This window comes from Engraulis encrasicolus, chromosome 11 (genome assembly GCF_034702125.1).
Source record: "Engraulis encrasicolus isolate BLACKSEA-1 chromosome 11, IST_EnEncr_1.0, whole genome shotgun sequence".
Classification (NCBI taxonomy): Eukaryota; Metazoa; Chordata; class Actinopteri; order Clupeiformes; family Engraulidae; genus Engraulis; species Engraulis encrasicolus.
In genome coordinates, this window is record NC_085867.1 from 48,785,719 (window position 1) to 48,802,015 (window position 16,297).

General features: G+C 41.5%; 1 long non-coding RNA gene across 1 annotated transcript; it reads right to left on the minus strand.

The window, feature by feature from the left end:
* Nucleotides 1-7,788: 7,788 nt before the first annotated feature.
* On the minus strand, nucleotides 7,789-10,924 carry LOC134459065 (uncharacterized). The gene is made up of 5 exons (XR_010036757.1): nucleotides 10,784-10,924; nucleotides 9,836-9,923; nucleotides 9,283-9,363; nucleotides 8,914-8,991; nucleotides 7,789-8,668 (listed from the first exon to the last, which is right to left on the minus strand). It is a non-coding gene; the product is annotated as an uncharacterized LOC134459065 (long non-coding RNA).
* Between the last annotated feature and the right edge of the window lie 5,373 nt (nucleotides 10,925-16,297).

Here is a 16,297-nt window from a genome sequence, read left to right on the forward strand (position 1 = left end):
TAATACAGGTTTGTTTTTTGGTATTTTTATTTACTTTTCCAGCTTACAACAATCCTGTTCCCCAACCAAGATGAATATCGCTCCAATGTAGAAAAGCAGCAGGACACCATGCAGGGGAAAAAAAAAACAGCAGACGAGAACATGGAGAAGGCACAGGAAAAACAGCGCAAGGCTTACAGCAAACGGGTGCTTAAAAAACATCGCAATGTGGTGTACTCAGCTGGGCAGGAGGTTCTCCTCTTTAACATGAGGAAGAAGGGGCGCAAAGGAGGGGCCATGGAGCCCAATTTCTCAGGGCCTTACATGATCAAAGAAATCATTGGGAAACAGGTTACCCTGACAAACCAGGCCGGTGTGACTCTGAAAACTAAACAAAGTGTGGACCACATTAAGCCCTACAAAAGGAGCCTGCCAGCAGATATACACAACAACAGCAAGCGACAAAAACTGTAAGAACCATTACCAGTGGCTGTAACATTTTCTTTGGCATTTTGTTTTTGTATGGTTTAGTGATTAAACGTAGGACTCTAACTACTCTACCTCTGTACTCTACTGTTATTTTGTCTTTCCCTCTAGTGGTGATTCCCCAAGCTGCGCTGACTGTGTGCTGCAGAATACTTCAGCAGAGTGTGAGGGAGCGCCTACACAGGTGTGTTAATGTAGCATCCGCCATAAAGACACTTTTCCTCCCAGTGGAGGCTCCCACTCACATAAAGGGAAGACATTTCCAAAAGTATAACACAGTGCACCTTTAATATGGTATTGCACTCAGCGGTAGACAGTTAGTGGCCTGGGGGCTGAAGCTGACCCACCATGAATTATATCTGGCCCGCAAAGTGATGTTGTTTATTATTTGAAAGACTATATTTTCAGATGCACTCTGTGCTGTCGTCGGCTTTCTGACATAAAGAAAGTCTGTCTGACGTTGTTAAATACATTAAAAGAGTTAAATAACTTTTCCCCAGTAGAAAAGCATAGCTATGCATGAAATGACAGTTATTTTCAGTGTTCTATGAAGTGTTGGCTGAGTCACGGTAACCAGTGGTCCAGCCGAGCTGACACTCAGCCGACAGTGCCGACATTCAGCCCAAATCTGTGCTTGCTACATGGTTCCAAACTCAATTGCAGACCCCTACTTAAGTGGTAACTAGTGGTAAATTCTTGTTGTAGGAGGAGCCTCCAATTGTAGCAGACCTTCGCCAGGCTGTTAAGTGGGTCCGCAGCAACCCCACAATTTTTAAGTCAAAGGTGACCGAACCTGCATTTCCAACGCTGGACGCAGAACAACAACAAGAAGTTTTGAATGGCCTGGAAGAAGAGGAAGAGGACCAAGAGGCAAGGGACCTTTTGTCATTTGGCTTTGACAAGCAAGAGGACATGGAGTCTTTCCTCCAAGAATGCCGTGACAGAAGAGGACTCATTGTTTTTGCCCTCTTGAAGAACCCCCGCTGTTCAACTACCCTTTGGCGGCCCTTTTAATTGTAGTTTTGTTGGTTAAGTGTTTTCATTTGTTTTATCGTTCATCGTTTACTTTTATTTTTTTGAGTGAGTCTTTTGTTGTGTGAGACGTTGTAGGTGGGGTGTTATAGTAGTATTTATTTATGTATTTATTTATGTATTTATTTATGTATTTATTTATTTTGTTTGTTTGTTTGTTTGTTGTTGGTTTTATTTATTTATTTATTTATTTATTTATTTATTTATGCCTATTCATTCATCCATTCATTAATTCATTCAGAATAAATATTAGTCAAGTGCAGTTATGACTTAACCCCAAAAAAATTCTAACAAAAGGTTTCTCAGTGGTTTACAGTACTATCTGATGTACTTAACAACATACTAAAAATCTGCCAAAATCTGACTTCAGGAAAGGCCTCATTTTCAAGATGGCCGCCACAGGGCCCTTAAATTGACTCTGGCCTTAAAATTGCATTGAAATGACCAGGAATAGTGGTGTTTGATGCATGTTTCAACCTTGTAATGTTGTAATTAGACTATGTCCTTGATATATATATGGTTATTAGTGCAGTTTGCTGTTAAAAAATCAATTTACAACTGTATGGTACTGTAATATTAGACAAATTTGGCCTCGCGGTTAGGCTAAATACTGCTAACCTCTTCTTAGTGTGCATTTTAGTTTTTTTTTTCAATGATTATTTTTTACAATAATATACATGTTTTGTATGTGCATGTTTTAAAATGTATTTATTTATTTTATTTTGACAGTGATGATCAATGGTAAAAAGCAAGGAATCCATACAAAGGATTCAAAATGTCACTTTTCACTGCCTCCCGTGTAGACAAGACATGACAAACATTAAAAGTGCATGACATTATAACATCTATATGCACAGGCACAACCAATAATACATCTTAACTTATCTTAACCTATCCTAAGTACACAGCCACAAAATACCAAAACATTACAGTAACCATAAATAAATGAATTAAATTGTACATACGCGCACAGTAGTCAGATCAGGTACTAGCACCAGTAAAAAACAAGAGATTGTGAGCACAAGACAGTTTATTATGTATTTGTTTAGAGCAACAGGCATACATAGTACAGTTGTATGTGGGAAAAGTCTTTTCTGGTGGGTCTGAGTGCAATTGTTCTTTGGAAAGATGCAGATTTTTTCGGCAGCCTGTTGGGTGCAGAGAAGAACTCAGCATCCTTACAGTCTGTTTGAGACTCTGGTCAGAAGAGAAGCTTGTTGAGTGGCTTGCATCACTATTGTGATCACTTTGTGGGTGGTGTATAAAAACCCATTCAATATGGTTGTGGCGAAGGGGAGTACAGTTGCCCTGCCGAGAAATTGAACCCAGACCTTCTGGGGTAGTCAACTGGAGCCCTGACCGCTACACCAAAGAGCCAAACTCATTGGCATGACAGTCAGAACACACTCACAATACTAGTGATGGTCACTCCATCACCATGGTAACCAAGCTAAATCATACCCTGTGCCACCAATGCAAAAAAGTGATCAAGTACAGTTTCCTAAATGGGCGTGAATTTCCTTTCAACTCCACTCATTCTACTTGTCTCCTAAAGGGGCATGCCATAGGATTTCAGCTTAAAACCTCACATCACATGGATTCTGGAAGAAATACATGAACCATTTATACCTTATCAATTGTCTCCAGTGTGTTGTGCATGGACAGGTACACAAATGATCTTGGTTGCACTTAATGGTTTGTCTTAGAAATGTGGTCATGATGGCGAAGCACTTGCCTGGAGACTGTTCAGGAAGTTGAGACACTTCTTGACATGCAGTGTTGGTCCAGAATAGGTCATCATTGATGTCCAAACCTAGCCAGGTCACGCCCTCCTATTGACTCAACACCTTCAGCATTGCTTCTAGTCAGGCCAAGAGCAATACACATATCATTTCTGAGCTCCGGAAAAACCGGGCACTCCTCCCGGTTGTTGGGAAGCATGCTTTGTTGGGAAGCATGCAACCATTAGCAAACCAAGGGGGTGGGTCGACCATGCCGTTTGGGAAATATTGATTGTTATGCTCTTGGTCAGACCAAGTCTTGAAGAGATTTGAAAGTCAATGATAATCAGGCCAAACCCAAATCTCATCTTTGTGCTGCTCAAATGGTCTACCTCTTTCCTGTAGTGTGCCTTGTCCCTCTTGATCGTCTGTGAACTTAACAAGATTGGAGTGGTACTGTAGGTTGACGTCCAGTCATTTATTAGCAGGGTGAAAAGCAGAAGGCTGAGCATGATTGTGCAAGCATTGACTCAGTCTTGACAAGGTGGTGCTCCTGCTCTGCCTGTGTCCCGGGGCAAGCAAGGAGCATGGGCCCGGTGGGAGTACTGCATCCATAGGGTAATTTATTGGTTGGACATCTTGCAAGGCCACTCCACTTGCGCCGTTTGGATAGCTACAGCAGCTCCTTTTACTTTGTGATCCCTGGCTCCATCCACTCTAAAACCAGCCGGGCCTTCTCTTGCTTGTATCCAAGTCCTACAGACTTAACTGGAAGATGAAGCAGATTCTTGCCAAAGAGTTATACGTGCATTGGTAACATCATAGCTTGAGTGCCTTTCAATGGAAGTATGACAACTAGCAATTCAAAGTACTTTGTAATGATGGCCACAGGTCACAGTCATTTTAGCAGGATGGGGAATTCTCTGGCATCATGTTTAGCCAGCTACTATGATTTAGCCTGTTACCATGATGCTGCACAATATTTCAAGATCAAGTCAATCTGGTCAAGCTGCTCATCTGTGCCATTTCAGCACTGCCCAAATTTTGGAAACTCCTGCACATGCACTTTGCTTGACAATAACTCAATGCCTGTAGTGAGCAGTCTGCTTTGGTTGTGACAGACAGCATTAAGAACATGGCTCACACTTCAGCTTGGCCAGAGTCACGATGGAAGTCATGGGTGAATTTCCTGTTTGATGTTGTATTATATTTAAATGAAAAAATTAACACATTTTGTTCCAAATTCAAATTCTTCAGCACGACTGAAGAGTTCAGAGTTTAATATTATTGGGATCAGTATGATGTGGATAATTCTAAATTAATCCCCAAAATGTTATTTTAATTTTACTTGGTCAAAACAAATATGAACCATCACCTTTCCTGGTCATTTCAAGGTCTTTATAAGGCTACGGTCATCGGGCCTACATACAGTATAAATACATAAATAAATATATATAATAAATAAATAAAATGTAAAAACATACAGATATTTTTGTTAAAGTAAAGTGAAAATAATCATAATCACAAACAAACAGGATAGCAGTACTTAGCCTACATACAGTACGCCAGAGCAGATCTGGCTAATATCACAGTAGGCTGTAATCAATCAAAACAAAATCAAAATGCATTTATAACCATAATATCAGGGAAATATTCTAACAACATTACATGGCCCATATTCCTGGTAATTTCAATGTCATTTAATGGCCACAGTCATCTCTTGTCTATCCATACAGGACGCAGTGAAAAGTGAAATTTTGAATCCTTCGTATGGATTCCTTGCTTTTTACCATTGATCATCAGTGACAAAATAAAATAAATAAATACATTTTAAAACATGCAAATGCAAAACATGTAATATTAATGTAAAAAATAATCATAATTGAAAAAAAAAACCTAAAATGCACACAAAGAAGAGGTTAGCGGTATTTAGCCTAACCACCAGGCCAAATTTGTCTAATATTACAGTACCATACAGTTGTAAATTGATTTTTTAACTGCAAACTGCACTAATAATCATATATATATCAAGGACATAGTCTAATTACAACATTACAAGGTTGAAACATGCATAAAACACCACTATTCCTGGTCATTTCAATGCAATTCTAAGGCCAGAGTCAATTTAAGGGCCCTGCAGCGGCCATCTTGAAAATGAGGCCTTTCCTGAAGTCAGATTTTGGCAGATTTTTAGTATGTTGTTAAGTACATCTGATAGTACTGTAAACCACTGAGAAACCTTTTGTTAGAATTTTTTTGGGGTTAGGTGTATTTTTCTCATAAATGCACTCGCCTAATATAAACTTTTGCTGAGTTTGTGTCTTCCTGTTATGCATTGGTATGGCTTAATTCATCAAGGACATTGCATAGACATGGTCAAGTAAGAGGGTTATTCACCGTATCTTAGGCTACTGCTCCTATCTCTAGTTTTATTAGTAGCATGGCCATTGCAAGCCAAGTAGCCCAGATATTGGAAGATTTAGATTACTATTAAAGTTACAGTGACGGTAACTAGTAGGCTATTGGCAATATCAGAACATCAAAACAGGTTTTCCCAAGTGGTGCCAGGTGCGCGGCCTGCCACAAGGGGGTGGCCGAGCTGAATAGAGCAATGGTGGTGTGCGCTTTGTGTTTCAAACCGACCCCTTATAGAGCTCTTCAGCGTTGACGTCAACTTGTATGCGGCGTTTGGACTACCGGTTCCCTGGCGATTTTTTACATTGCAAAACGCCATAGAGATTCAGGTTTGGCAAAAATATAAGTTGCACGGCAACAACGAACATTAGCGTGTCCCCGCATCCCTTTCTCATTAGTGGAACGGATCGTATCATCATGTTGGTGTATTCACATGTTAAATCATGACGATTATAATTCAATATTGCTAACCCCTTTCTGATCATTAAAACTTCCGAACTACATACTTTCCTTTGGTTGCCATGGGTACAACCTTCCGCACGTACATGCCGTTAGATACTGGCGCCGTTTCTGTAGTCGCCAAAAGCTTCCGGGTTTAGCATATGGACGCAACATCGTATTTATGTCGAAGTTTGACACAAAATGATCAACCATGTCATACCTACAGCCTATTTTTAACACCCTCGACAGTTTGCGGGGGTTCGCTAAGCGCGTGCTTGCACTCGGAGCTTATTTGAAATTTACCCCTATTCATTCCCAATGGAGGCCGGAAGCCGATAGGAACCAGGACGTCCTTAAATGCTAACATGAAAGACTACAATCTACTACATGCTTCCGCTTCCGCTGAAGAACTCTATAATCAAGCAAACAACTTCAGCGATACAGGCCCACGTCGCTCTCAAACCAACAGGAACGCATTAGGCTACATAGCACTTCTGATTAAAATGCCTCCATGACGGGGGGAAACCACGAAAAGGTACCCTATCTGTTATTAAAGCCGTCTGTTTTTTAGGTTTTGTCCGAGTCCTTGCGGCCTCAACTCAGTCTCTTAACAATTCACTAGCTCAATCGTTCTCATTGGGGGAAAAGAAAACGACAAGTTATTAATTGTCGTTATTAAACGTTGTTATATAACGTCCCAATGGCAAATGGCACAAAACATCAAAAGGCGCTAAGGAAAGTAGGTTACACACCCCGCTCACCCCTGGCTAGCTAAAATAAATAAATAAAAAACTGCACGTACGAACCCTATTTGAAACGTCCACGGAAAATCAAGGTATGTCATCTCGACGAGGCAGCGTAAATCGATAGACGCCACTGTCGAATTAAGATACTGGTAGCTCGTCTCGACGAAGCAGCCCATTTCGACAGAACACCGGAATATATTTAACCTTCCCAATAATAATAATAACAATAAAGAATAAAACCCACAAAAAATCATGCAAATTGGCCATTTATTATCTTTAGTAGGTTACAACAACATTCATTCATTCAATAGATTTTGGAAATTGAAAATGTATGACATTTTAAAGTTGAATTTTCAGAAAAGAAAACCAAATATCAAAATACCTTTTTTTTAAACTCACAGCCTATGTTTTAAATGGAATTTTCCAAAAAACAAACCAAATGATTAACACCTTTCTTAACATATCCCTCTGAGTTTTTAAAAAAAACTTTCAGAAAACAAACAAAATAATAAACATTTTGTAACTCATAAACCTTAGATATCGGTGAGAAAAACGCACAAGACCTTGAGGTCGTACATTGTATTTTCTTCTATGAACATGTGAAGAGTTCAGATGCAAAACCCCCTAACTCCATTTCAGAAGACCTGCACTTCTATATTTTTAGAAAACCCTGTTGTTGGTTTGGTTAACATTCATGTACTTGATAATACATATAAATAGTTACATTACATAAATAAAATTTAAAAAATATGCAATTTTGATAACTTTGTATTAAATAAAAATGAATTAATATTATTTTCTGTAAAGGCACTTGGGGGGTTTTGCATCTGAACTCTTTATGTGTTAATCATATAGACAAACATGTAAAATACATAGTCAGGGTGCGGTTTGTAGGGGGGGATGGGGGGATTGTCCCCTCTTCTGGTTTTGATATTGTCACTTTTCATAGTTTAATGTAACTCCATTGATATTGCTTGACATCTGAAACACATCCCCCTTCTGGTTTTCTGACAAATCGCACCCTGCATACAATATAAAAAGTTGAGTAATTTCCTGAGACGTTCTGCAGTCAGGGAGCTCCTGAGACATTTGACCCACAGGTACCAAACATACTTTTTAAGGTGACATCTTTGTCAAGATGTGTTAATTCAGCACTGTGGCATAAATCATCCATATTCAATTACAAAATACATCATAGTGAAGCGAATGGGTATACAAGACTGACTATCAAATTTTAAAATATCTTCCCACAACAAAGTTCCTCAAAATTGACAAAGGTGTTCCTCCAAAAAATGGATGAAGTCAAGCCACCGATGCAGCCTTTTCGATCTTGGCTACTTTGAGCGTGTGTGTGTGTGTGTCTGACCTAGTTCACAGTCCAGTGTGTTTGTGTGTGTACTGTAGCATGCATGTGTGCAGGTGTTTGTTGCTGCTTGGGATGCCATTGTGGTTCGGATGAAGGCACACCACACCTGGGGAGTAAGTCAATGCTGAAGGACAGGACTCGCGTAGGTGGGGCATGATGGTGGAATCATTGCAGTGTGTACCGATTCAGATTATTTGCCAACATCACCAGAGACTCCCATCTTGTTTGAGAGTGCGTGTATGTGTGTGCACGTGCGCCTGTGTCTATATGCATGTTTATATGCCGGTGTGTGTGTGTGTGTGTGTGTGTGTGTGTGTGTGCGTGCGTGCGCTGGGCATAAAAAGGGCAAATGTCTGACATTCCGTTCTTGGTCTGTGCTTCTCCTCTTCCTCACCCCATCTCAGTCTGCCGCCAGGTACAGCCACCTCTTCGTAAGATGTTCCACCTCCTAGTGGGTGGCCTGGATGCATCTCTCTATTTCTCTAAAAAGTAAAGATACAAAAATAGCATTGAATCAGCAAATTTCAATGATAATTTCACCTGCAACAACATTCTTGAACTCTAATCCCTGGAACGATACATTGCCATTGAGATTTGTAAATACAGTTCATTTTTTCATGGGACAACAATTAATAAATTTCACTTTGACACATTGAATAGTAGCCAGCGCATAACAATATAACTACTTCAATTCAACTTCAGAATGCATCCATGTAAATCAACTTACTGCTTGAGGATGTCTGTCTGGCCCCATGACGAAAGCCCCCCTTTTGGTCCCTGGCTGGAACGTGGCACATGGACTGACCTGTAACGAGAGTGAGATCAAATGTCAAATGTTTATGTCCTGCTGTACATATATACAGGGTTAAAAGTTCAGTATTATGCAAATTATATTATTTCACTGATTTACCTAAATAATCAAGAAAAACGAAACAAAGCACATGCACACTCAGAAACATAGGCGGGCGGGCACGCGCACACACACACATTTGATTTTTATGGACTGACCTTATACGAGAGTGGTAATCAAATGCTTGTTTTTTACTTAAAGATAATTCACATGATTTCCTTTATTTGATGTAGAAGATCAACTTACTGTTTGAGGATCTCTGTTGATCCATGTCACTGGAAATTCCTCTCGGGTCCCTGGCCTGAAGACGTGGGCTCATGGACTGACCTGTGACAAGATCAATAGTCAAATTTTTGGGTCATTCTAGGTATAGGGGTCTGTTAAGTCCAGGCGGGATTCACTTTCACTGTCCAGTCTGTTCCTACAGTTATACACAGGGCTGTTAATTAACTTTTTTCACCACCAGCCAAAATGGCAAGAATCTTACTAGCCAAACACACACTTAATAATGAGTCAAAGTGGCTAGTAAGTTGGTCTTTTCTCATAAGCAGGTGCACTTTGGCTCAAGGAAATATAGTTGCTTAAAATTATGGTCAGACTTAGCTCCAGTTGTGGCTGCTGATAAGGCCAGCCAAAGATTCCAAGGCACACTGATGATGGTGAAGTTAAAAAGCCTTTAATTAAACCCTTTAAGACTTTATCACTAGCTGGAGCGAAGTCTGACCATAATTTTAAGCCCTTTTTATACATACAATAGACACCTTTATAGTGTATAATTTTCTTATGTAAATCAACTTACTGCTTGAGGATCGCAGTCTGTCCTCATGTTGTAGAGCCTCCTCTTTGGTCCCTGTCCATCACCCGTGTTAGTGAGCTGATGGATCCTCCTGTGACAAGAGTACAATGTGATGGACTATTTTATTGCAAATCTGATATTTCTGTAAATCACATTACCTCGTGCATGTGTCTAATTTCAAGTATGTCACAAACTGCCCTCTGATTTCGTCTGATAACGACATCAGAAACTGGTGGCTATTGCATCGGTAAAGCGATGTGGACTCGAGATACTGTAGAACTAGAGCTCAGGGGTAAAACAATAAGCCGTGACCTGCCATTGCTGCAGGTGGAATTTGAAGCCCATCACCGGTGAATTCCGCTCAAGATGGATTTTGAACAGGCTCACGTTAAACACCACATTACGCTAACGTCCAAGCCAGCCCATCAGAGATTTTACAAAAATAATTTCTGAATCCAAACCTCAGCAGGCAGCTGAAATCTAAAACGGGCTGTCTCAAGCGTGTAAATTTACAATCGCAAACGAAAACAAAAACCAAAGGCCATGACAGCACACCAACGAATTAAATTAAGAATATAGTCTTTGCATATCAGTCATCTAGTATTAGCTCTAAACACTGACGTTTGCCTAATGTCCGAAAAGGATAGCTGCCATCTATGCTAGCTAGGGTCGTTATAGCGTGTCCTCCAAACAAGTTAAAGCCATGACATGACATAACATGAATTAGTACGTACTGAAACGCCTGTCAAGAGACCTAATACTTAGTCTTACTTAGTCATGAACAAACATCTGAAATACCGTAGGCTAGATGTTAGCTATCTCCAAGCCAAGGGAAAATTTACCTCAAGAAATGTTGCCTCATCTTAGCACAGGTAAATACAACAAAGAGCAATGTAGCTAAGTGAGCAGTATAATTAGGCACAAGTAGGCTATAACAATCGTTTTACTTACCTTAATGCAAAATACACAGCACAATATCCTAGTTCAGTAGATAGTACATCAAGTCCAGGTTTATTACTAGACTACTAAGGTCCCGCCGAAAAGATTCCCAGGATGAAGTCGGTCTCACGTAAATGAGCATGCGTGTCAACCGTCTCCGTAGGGCAGGGCCGCTGTCATCTTTACTTGGCCCTAGGTTTTTTTAAAAAGCCCCCCCCACCCGAACAAAATGATTTCTGGTAATATTCCAACTTGCCGGGAAAGAACCATAAAGTAACTGTAGCTCCGCCCTCCTGAACAACCGATTTCGTTATTTGGGTGGCATTCCAGTGAAAAGCCAGAATATCTCTGGCATCATTCCTACTTTGCCATTGATTTGCCGAAATCAACCGAAATCGTACATTCACCAGAGAAATGCCAGAAAGACCCAGAAAGATGCCGGAGGACTTTGCTATCTGGCCAGGAGGCGGGACGAGGAGACAAGCGGCAAAACTCAAACGCAGGTGCTTTTAATTAGGTTCAGGTTGCCTCAGTCGGTTTTGGAAAGACACTCTGAGTCGCACACAAAAGCTTGCTGTGCTTGACTTCAACAGTTTGGAAATACTGTAGGCCTACTAACGTGACGCTGGGAACCTGGAGAGGGAGCTGGTAAGCACTTGTGGTTTTAATTTACTTCGTGGTAGAACTGGTCATTTGTGGCGAGACGTAAAGTGTCATTCAAACCGCATTTGTCTCACAACAGTGTTTTGTGTGGTAGTGTTGGACAGTTTTCTTCCTTTGTTTCCCACTCTTTGTAACGTTGTAAGGTTAATGACTGGGCACAAGTTGGCGTGATGCCTTTATTAACACTTATTATATGGTTGTGACGTCATCTGTCGAATGCTCCATTCATTTCAACGGGGCTCCCCAACGTTCGGACGTCTGTTATTTTTCGATAACGGACGGGTTGGTCTATAACAGACCGCTGTCAATGGCAACAAGACTTTTCACTGCTAAAGCGACTTTTCAACAAGACTCTAATCAGCTGCTGTGATAGACAGCACCCGTTGTCCTGGCTACCGCTGTCAATGGCAACAAGACGTTCACTGCTAAAGCCACTGGCTTGTATACAAGTCAGTGGCTAAAGCGAATGTTTCATATCACTCCGCAGGGGGTCCGGTAGGCCTACGTCTTTTGTCACTCTAATCAGCTGCTGTGATAGACAACACCTGTCCTGGCTAGCCTACCTAGCTGTTGCCTAGCGGTGTTCCACAACGGCTCTGTTTTGTTTTGCGCAGCAACAATCTTAACATTAAATAGGTCTAAAGAAATGTCCCCGCATGTGTAAATCATTTAAGTATATCCATATAATAAGCGGGTTAACTTTCGGCGAGTCGGTCGCTTTGTGGAATAGCAGCACTTCAGAGAGAACAAGACCCCTCCGCTCCGCGTCGGGGTCTAAAGATTCTCTCTGTCGTGCTGCTATTCCACGGTAGCGACCTTCTCGCCGAACGTTAACCCTTACATAATTCACAAAGGTTAGAACTTGAAAACAAAACCGAACAAAAATCCAAGCAAAATCGTCAACTTGACATCTATATTATTTGACAAATGCAATGTAGGCTATCAGCATATTACATAATGGCCTACGCAAAGCAACTCGATATTGACAATTTTGTCTAGAAGCTTGCAATTGTTTTCAGTCCAGAAGGTCCCGTTATTGCAATCGATGGCCCATAGTGTATTGGAAGCATTATGTTTGTATTTTGTATTTTGTACATTTTGTACATGTATTTTTTTGTAGGTGGACAAAATAATTAGGCTATTCTGGCATTTACTCTTAATATGTTGATAAAGAGGTTCTTTTTTATTATGCCAACTTCATGTAACTTTATCGATGCAATTTTATTTAACTGTTATTCTAACAGTTAGCAGTATGTCATTGGTTTACTGGTAGTCCAGTTATTGAAAATGAGGCATAGAACCATGGTGTTTGAGATTTAAAGTCATGTTTCTATATGTGGACAAAATATTATAATAAATAATATATAATAAACCAATAAAAAACACCCTCTTGCATGATGCCACCGACCTCAGCTCTAGTGCACGAGTAGGCTATACGCACAACCCAAACAGGCCCGTTTCTAGGATTTTGGGGCCCCTAGGCAAAGGGGTTGTCGGGGGGGCCCTAGGGGACGGGGACGGGGGAGCCTGACAGGGCAGAGACCGTGCCCGAATTTCTGTTTCGGATGGGCCAGACCATTTTTGGATGACACTTCAGTCATGGTCACATAGCCTACCATTACAACATGTCACAATCCATGTAAACCTAATGGAACAAACAGGAATTTGCCTCATACCTAGACAGTGTTGTTTAGGCTATGCAGGGCACATGCATTAAGGGCAACGAAGGCATAACGAGCAAGCATACACCAGCATTTCCTGTGAGGAAATGCAATCTAGTTATTATGATAACAACTTATCCCTACAGTTCATTTTATGAAACTTCATGAATAAGACCTGGGCAAATACAGCCCGTTCAATTCAATAGGCTCACACTTTCTCATGTAGGCTAATTGAATGTCCTGTTGTTTATTGTAACCTGGCCTATCTCACATGAGACTAGGCCTGGCTATGGCCCAATCAGGTTTTTTGACCCTACCACCAAAATCATGATCTGCCAATCACAAATAAAGAATTAGGTCAAATCTTTCCAACCACTTTTAAAATCTAACCGAGGGTGCACTATTTCTGCAAAAATAACTATTGACTCATAAAACAGTACAGTCCAGAAATCTAAGGCTGAGAAACGAATGAACAGGCACAGTGGGGGGGATATGATATTGGTAAACAAGAATTCTGTAACCGTGGCAAGGGGGGTCTGCCCCAGACGATATTTTTTTAAAGATAAAAACGCTCTCAAATGGTGGATTTTAAGCAGACAACCTCCCTGCTACTACTCAGTCATTTTCCTACCACGCTGCGTTTCGTATTGCATCCACCACGCACTTGAAAATAATACAATCCAAACACAACACGAAAAGTTGTGTTGTAATAGCCTTCCGCTTACAGCAACAATTCACATTTAATGCATTAAACAATAGGCTAACTAACTGCACATCACCGCATCGCAGTCATCTTTCCAGAAGGGTTGTGTTCTGGACCAGGTAATAGAAATGAAATCAAACGTGGCCACGAATAGCCTACTGTAGCGACCAAGAATAACCACCTGCGTTAGGCCTACTCCATGGTTTTAATTACAGGCTCCCAGTGCCCTTACCTTGCGTTGTCTTGACCGCAGAATATATCCCAACCTCTCACTGTAACCACACGTTTCCACAATTATAGTCCCAAGTTCCAGCTTGTAGTTCACATAATAGCAAGAAAGGGACTATTGTGCTACAATTTAGCTATCCCACTCAGCTCACTTGTGTTGACTCATGTTATCCGAAATATTGGTCATATGCATGCTCATTGTTCATTCGTTTCTTCTTGCATTTGTCAACATCCAAACAGTTCCGTGTAGAGAAACGGCGCGTTAGTGAACAATCTCTTGACGTTTGCCCAGTGCTTGTTACAGCACTTCACAGACTGATAATACACTAAATGAAGCATCTCGCTGTCTACTGTGCGATGTCAACTGGCCTGGGACAGTTTGGTTGCAGTACAGAGAGTAATGCTGTCTTCGAGAGTAACTCTTATTATAAAAGCAACTGTCTGGAGCCAAAAAAAATAAAATGTAAACTGGCGTCTGTGCAACGTTCACGGAGAGAGATTATGTCGCTTCATTTTCAGTTTGTATTTGCGCTGGATTTGACGCTTTCTCTGATGCCAACCAACTGGAAGGGGGGCCTACTCCAGCTGGGGGTACTTTGACTAAACTGTCGTTGCGCCTTATCTTTCGGCACTTGACTTGACGCTGTCGCTAATGCAAACCAATTGGAAGGGGAGGCCCTCTCGAGCAGGGGATATTAGGAAGGCGCTGTTGCTTCCCTCGCAGCAGAGCCGTTCATACAGATGACAGTGTCTTATTATAAAGCTGTTTAAAATCTTCATTGCTGTTAAATACATAACCTGTCGTCCTTTGGGGCCCCTCCTAGTTGGGGGCCCTAGGCAACTGCCTACGTTGCTTACCTTAACGCAACGGGCCTGAACCCAAATCCCGTCCATCCGGGCCAACACGGTGTGAAACTAGTGAGTCCTGGCACAGGTGGCATTTCATTTCATATGGTTTCAAATTGCTTTTTTTGTACTGCAGGGTAGCCTGGACCTTACGTTCTCTGTATGAGGTGTGTAGTCAAATGATTGTGTGCCAGCAGTGCGGAAACGTGAGGATAGGCCTACGTCCATACAACCATTCATTCTGAGCGCTGCTGTCATTTCACCTGGTTGACCTCATGTTTTCAGATGTGTCCTATTATCTCTAGAAGGCGGTCTGCCGGTCCGTCTGAAATGCTTTCTTAAACTTGTAATTCCCTCCTGTGTCCACAAGATGGCAATGCATAGGCGGGCGCATCTTTGTCTGCCTGTCGGACTTGTTTTGTCTTGTAGTGACGTGGGGCTTATTGACCATTAAGCCGCATGCAATGTGGCTCGGGAGTTTTTACTTGGTGTAGGCTACGCGCAGTAGCGCGGAAAGTGTCTGTATTGCAGGTGATGTAGTGACGTAGGCCTATCTCTCTCCGTGTGGGTGTGTGAATGTTTAAATGCAGTGTATTTAATTATTTTATTTTGTGTTTTATATGTTTAAAGGTTTCTGGTCTGCTGTTCTACAATTACTCCATCTGTTACCACTACTTCAAGACAACTACTTCAAAACATCAACGTTAGTGACTTCAATAAAAAAGACAAGACGAGTGGGATCCTATGTCTGTGTACAGTCCTCTTTCAAGTGTGGAAACCCAGTGCTGACATAGACTTGACAGTGAGAAACTTCTACAGTGAATAACCGCCAGAGTGGAAAACCAATGCACTATTGGAAACTGCCGAGTGCCAATGCATCACCGCTGCACCAGTGAGCCGCAGTGGTAGCCTAGCGAGCCAGACCCGTACAGCAAAGAGTGCATCACGCCGTTGACCTGTGTACAGCCTTCTGCTGCCAGTGACCAAGACTCAAAGACTCTACTCACACCACAACCCAACAGAGAGAAGACACTTCACCTGGGGGCCTGGAGGATAAAGCTTGAAGAAAAGAAGAAGAAAAAAAAACAAGCTCGAAGGGGAAAAAAAAGGACAAAAAAGCTTACACCTCCCAGAAAAAAGGGTTCAGATGAAGGTTCTGCCTCCCCCTTCATATCCTCTCTTGACATTTAGGATCCTTTCAGCTGCTCTCCATGTCTAGAAACTGTCCTGATCAGCTGCCTTGGACTGCTGAAGTGCCTTTCGTCCAATAGATCTTGGACTGCTGCTACTGTGGGTGGAGGATTTCTGGACTTGGACTGTGCGTTGTCCCGGACTGCAATTGGGTGTTGTGCCTTCAGTCGACTTTGAGTATGAGTACTGCAGTGAACGTTTTCCTCTGCATTAGCGACACTGTCTCTTGCTTGT